The following is a 6,779-nucleotide window of genomic DNA, read 5'->3' on the forward strand; positions in this document are numbered from 1 at the left end:
AGCAGATGGCCAACAGGCACATAAAAAGATGTTCAACATCACTCATCATCAGGGTAAATACAAATCAAAACTACAATGAGATATCACCTCATACCTGTCAGAATGGTTAAAATCAATAACACAAGAAACAACAGGTGCTGGTGAGGATGTGGAGAAAAGGGAACCCTCCTACACTGCTGGAGGAATGCAGGCTCATGGAGCCACTCTGGAAAACAGTATGTGTTCCTCAAGAAGTTAAAAATAGAGCTACCCTATGACCCAGCAATTGTAATGCTAGACATTTACCCAAAGAAGAGGAAGATGCTAATTCAAAGGGGTACATGTACCCCAATGTTTATAGCAACACTATCAACAATAACCAAAGTATAGAAACAAGTGTCCACCAAGTGATGAAAAAAATAAAGAAGGGGTGGTATGTATATACAGTGGAATATTATGCAGCCATAAAAAGAATGAAATCTTGCCATTTTCAACAACATGGATGGAGCTACAGAGTATTATGCTAAGGGAAATAAATCAATCAGAGAAAGACAAATACTGTATGATTTCATTCATATGTGGAAGTTAAACAAAACAAATGAGTAAAGGGGGAAGAAAGAGAGAGGGGGCAAACCAAGAAACAGACTATTAACTATAGAGAACAAACCAACGGTTACCAGAGGGAGGTGGGTGGGGGGATGGGTGACATAGGTGACAGGGATTAAAGATGATGAACACTGGGTGTTATATGGAAATGTTTAATCACTATATTGTACATCTAAAATTAATATTACACTGTATTTTAACTAAATGGAATTTAAATTAAAACTTTTAAGAAAGACAAGTATTAAGGGTGTTCCTTGACTCTCTCTATGGTGTCATATGAGCAGGCACCAGGTACAAGGAAGAATAAGGCTCTCAGAAACATGTTCCACATGCATTTCAACAAGATGCCGTATTGTATTAGTTTCCTCCCAAAGACATAAAATATTGCATAAGAATACAAAAAACAGCACCTGCTTTCTGCTAGAATCCCACTTGGAATAAATCTGAATCTGACAGATGAAGAGTAAGGACAAGTGTAAAGTCTCCAGGAAATATGAACCACCAGATGTGCTGTTTTGCCAACCCTTCTATCCCACGAACCTACCTTCTGACTGTTGAAATCATCATCCTCAGAAAACAATGGCTCACTGAGCATCTCCTTGGAAATTAAAATTATAATCATACAAATAGTACTTATTCAAGTCTTCAAAATATTGAGAAAATAATGGGCTGACAATTGTTCAAATATAACTATATATTATCACCATTAAAGAGTTCTGTAGATGTAAAAAGGAAAAGTTTGATTTCTGCAATTACAGACATGATCTCGGAAAGATTTAATTTTTTTAATATTCTTGCTACTTAGATATCACTGACTGGCTCCTAAACCCTAAATTTGTTGTTACGTTCTTAGTTTTCCATCTGTAAGTCCATTTTTTTGGTATAACTCTAGTAAGTAGTAATGTGACATGAAAGATGGCACTGTTTGGCAAACAAATGCTGAAAGTTTTGCCAATACTGCTATTTAGTCCTTTACTTTTGCCTATGTGGTTATTCAAATAAATGTAGAACAAAAGTTAGGTCAATACTTTAGGTCATTCTTAAGCATGTCTAAAATGGGACATATTCTGTATTGACTGCAGAAACACTGTAATTGATTTGCATCATCTCAACATTCATATGGAAAAAAATTTCTTTTCTAATGTTACACAATAGAGTGTTGAACACGAACCCCTCTTGGAGAGACATAACTATTTCCATATGCAACATACATCTGGTTAAGAAATAGAATCTTTCTATGCACATTTATCAAGACCAAGCCCTTCTATCGACTGGCTCCTGAGTTTTTCCAAGTTCATCCCTCATTACCACCCAACAAGCCCAGCGTCTTCTACGTACTATTCAACCAGAAGGAATGAGTAGTTACTGAACATGATTGACTGGGGCTTGGCCTATGGTGTAAGGCGCGTTGTGTTTGTGATGATTTGCCTTGCCCTCATTTCCTTTTGGGAATAAATGCTAGGGAATCAAATTAGCCCTAAGAAAGTTTGCCAGTGCGATTCAGAGTACAGTTTTGCCTCTCATGAAACTTGCTTAGAAGTCCAATTTCTTGAAATTTTCATATCCTACAATTTTAGTATTTTCAGCTGTTTTAGCATCATCTGAAACTGAGAAATGATATTAATCACTGCTAGACTCACACAGGCTAGATTACACTTGTTTAACATTTGAAACAGGAAATAACAACAATAATACTACCATTAAATGATTTTGCATCATCATAATATATCAGATACCATGCTGAGATCTTTAAATACATTTTATTTTTATAATGTATCTGTGAGATAGGTAATAATTTTTGGCATATTATAAAGAAGGAAACAGACATAACTGTTTCAATAAGTGTATAAATAATTTAAGGGTACATTGTTCAAAAACAGAAATACCCAGATACAACCTCAGATCTTTCTGTCATCAAATCCAGGCTTTTAATCATTTTACTATACTACTCTCCCTACCTTATAACCTCCATCTCAAGCCTAGCATATTAGAATTGATTTTTCTCATGCTTATTTAAAAGCTATTCATTGCCAGTTAACATTATTTTAATATTTTAGCCGTTTCTTTTAGGGCCTTGAGGATTATATTTTCATTTTCTTTTTTTTAAAGATTTTATTTATTTATTGATGAGAGACACAGAGACACAGAGGCAGAGACACAGGCAGAAGGAGAAGCAGGCTTCCTGCAGGGAGCCTGATGTAGGACTTGATCCTGGATCCTGGGGTCATGCCTTGAGCCAAAGGCAGATACTCAACTGCTAAGCCACCCAGGCATCGCTATGTTTTCATTTTCTATTGTATTAATTTTTATTTTATTCTTTATTTCTTTCTATATTAGAATTCTATTGTGCCATTATTACTGGTGTCTTAGCTAATGCATTTTATTTCTAGTTATTTTTATATTTTAATCTTTTTATATTTAATAATTCAATTAATTTAGCCTTATTATTTTTCTTATAATAATTACATTATCCTTCCTGGTGATTTTAGATAATTAATGACTATCAGATAATGGGCACACTACAAAGGACAATGACTTTATCTGTGTATCTGTTTAATCATTGTGCACAAATCCCAGGTAATCTAATATTATTTTAGCTTTATAAAGTCTATAACAAAAAGTTGCTATAATTTATTGAACGTTTAGCAATATTAATTATACCAAAGGGCTTTATTTTCACTGAGCCAATGCTTACAATTAAATAGTAATGAAGAATTAACAACCCATTTATCATATGAGGAAAGGAAGGGCCATAGAGTTCAAATAACTCATCTAAAGTCATTTAGCCAGTAAGAACTCAACCCGGAATTGAACCTAAATGGATTCAACTACAAAATGAATATCTTTTCCAATACATGCAACTGTCATCCTGGTAGCATGATGATATTTTCTACACAGAAAGATTTTAATTTTCAGGCTAAGAAGGTACAAAGCTTCAAGAAGCTGTGGATCACTTTCTAGAAGTCATTCTGTTACCTGATATTATTGATGTCTTCAATTCAGTCCTGAATATTAACAAATTATGATATTACAAACTATGACCACAAGTAGTCAAAGACTGTTATAATGTGTGCAATAATACATCACTATTCAGATGGTAGCTCAAGCAAAAGAGGCCTCAACTTATATCTGCATTAGGAAAAAGTGAGAACTTTGAAATTGCCGTCAGCAATCCAAAGCTGGCTAAAGTTCCCTGGATATCTCATTCTTCTCTTTGGTGTGTGAGATCATTTGAAGACTCATGTCACTAACAAATAACAAAGTGAAAGTCATCAATTCTCTGCATTTCACAAATCCCACAAGGATAATCGCAAAAGAGAGTGAAAAATAGTACAAATTTTATCAGCATGGTATCTGATATATTATGATGATGCAAAATCATTTAATGGTAGTATTATTGTTGTTATTTCCTGTTTCAAATGTTAAACAAGTGTAATCTAGCCTGTGTGAGTCTAGCAGTGATTAATATCATTTCTCAGTTTCAGATGATGCTAAAACAGCTGAAAATACTAAAATTGTAGGATATGAAAATTTCAAGAAATTGGACTTCAATAGTTCAAATCTTATTTGTTACCTTATAAGTATCAGACTGTCTTGTTGTTCATCAATATCAATGGTATTGCCCTGGAACTTCCAAACAAATGCTAAATATGAAAATGTTGTACGAGAGTTGCCCATATAAACTTGAAAGCAAAAGAGCATTTTCATTTTGCTCCCTAAAAGAAACTTAAGTACTTTTTAATATTATTTATCTTTCTGTCTGTAACTACAAAAGGTAGTAAATTAATAAGCTTATAAAGAAATAGAAACAGTTGCTCGATTAAAAACATACATACCCACTCTATACCTGTCAGAATGACTTAAATCCAAAACACTCACAACACCTAATGCCGACAAGAATATTGAGTAACAGGAAGTCTCACTCATTGCATGCAAAATAGTAAAGCCATTTTGGAAGACAGTTTGGCAATTTCTCACAAAACCAGACACACTTTTAACATATCATCCAGCAATTGTGCTCCTTGATATTTACCAAATTAGTTAAAAACATAGGTTCACACAAAACACAAAAACCTGCACAGGATGTTTGTAGTAACTTTATTTATAACTGCCAATATTCAGAAGCACTCAAAATATTCTTCAATAAATGAATGGATAAATAAACTCTGGTGCATCGATACAATGGGCTGATACCCCGGAGTTAAAAAGAAATGAGCTATCAAGCCATAGAAAAACATGGAGGAAACTTAAATGAATATTACTATGGAAGGAAGCCAATCCTAATGTCTGCATACGGTATGATTTCAGCTATTTGACACTGGAAAAAGCAAAACAATGAAGGCAGTAAAAAGATCAATGGTTGCCAGGGGTTGGGGGGTTTAGTGATAGGAGGGATAAATAAGTGAAACACAAGGGATTTTTAGGACAGTGAAACTATTCTTTATGATAGCACAACGATGGGTACACGTCATTACATTTGTCAAAGCCCATAGAATGTACAACACAGGAGTGAATCCAAGGTAAACTGCAGACTCTGTTTGACAATGGGTCAGTGTTGGTTTATCAGGTTGTAACAAATATGCCCACACTAGCTCAGGATGTTGATGGTGAGGAAGGCTGTATGTGTCGGGGGAGGGGATATGTGGGAACTCTCCATACTTCCTAATTGATTTTACTGTGAACCCAAAACTATTTTTAAATTGGTCCATTAATTTTAAATAAAGCATATATACTGTATATTTCTTTATATATAAAGCATAATATGGGGGGAAGCTCAAGAATTAACACATATACTTTGAAGAATAAAACTCACAAATTTAGAAACTTGGGTCAAAATTTAGTTATCTGTAAGATCTTCTGGTCACTTAGGGAAAATGAATTAAAATAAGATATTTGAAGAGAAAAAAAAACAGTAGAAACTCACAATCTGTTTTAGGACCCCCTGATTGAACAAATTAACTCTCTAGATTAATAGAGCCACATAGGTAAAGAAAGTCCTCAGTTGTTCCCTCTTTTGAATTTCCTTCCAAATATTAATCAGGCGATTACCTTGGCTCTTTGACGTTATATCTTGTAAAAGTAAAATCACAAAGTCATAAAATCACAAAATCTCTTGCCTTATATTCTGGATCCCAGTTTTAGTCCACAAATAAAAATATTTCATATACTAATTTGCACAGAAAGTATGCCACTTACAATTTTTTGCCTCCTGATTCCAAATTCAACCTGTTAGATGTCTCTGTCAATATGGATATGGACCTTTTAAATATTTTTTTTCTCTTTACCAGTGAGCACTGAATGTGGAAAGATATTGAGAGAGGGAAAGATGTTTGCTTCCTGGCTCCAGTGTACTCAATTAGCAAGATCCTGCAGCATGCAGAGCTGCAACATGAGCTTCCAGTGCCCAGGTCCTGCTGTACATGGTGAACAGCAGCACACAGCAGCCATCATCCCATGGCTGCATGTCTCTCAGGCAATTTTGTTGCAGACTATCCTGGTGAAGCACCTCCTGCAAACAGCTTTCCCCCAGCAAACTCAGGGTAGACTTCTGGCAAGTTCTGCCTTGGGGTACTATTGAGACTTCTGTGCTATTCAACAAAGCAAAGTACTACCCTCTCCAATAAGGTCTAGGTCTAATGTCTAGTAATCTCCTTCTTGGATGTATTACTTTAGCCCTAGGGCTATGGGATGCTTCTTACATCTGATATTTTATATTAATTATAATTCTCTTTATTTCTTACTACTCAATATGTTATTTCTCCAATCCTCTGTTATAGTTGATTATTCTCTATATTAAACATTGTCTGCTCAAATTGTTGTGTGGTTTCCCTATCTTTATTGGGGTAAGTGTGATAAAGAAAGGTTTAACAGCACAAGTTATACATTAGCTTTATAATCCATACAAACTTATTTCATTAAGCATTTGGCTTAATATAATGTATTTAATAAATATTTAACAAATGCCTGCCACATGACCAAAAGTAGGACTATAACAGTAAGTACACAAAATAAAACAAAACAAAAAACAAAACAAATTCCATCCTCACAGAGTTAAACTTCTGGTAATGGGAGACAGGCAATAAAAGGTACATAGACCAAGAGATTAAGGCAAATTTATGGATAACAAGAAGACAGGGAATACTACAGAACAAAGTTAAATCCTTACCATATACTATATACAAAATTAATTCAAA

Source organism: Vulpes vulpes, chromosome 1 (genome assembly GCF_048418805.1).
Source record: "Vulpes vulpes isolate BD-2025 chromosome 1, VulVul3, whole genome shotgun sequence".
NCBI classification, from domain to species: domain Eukaryota; kingdom Metazoa; phylum Chordata; class Mammalia; order Carnivora; family Canidae; genus Vulpes; species Vulpes vulpes.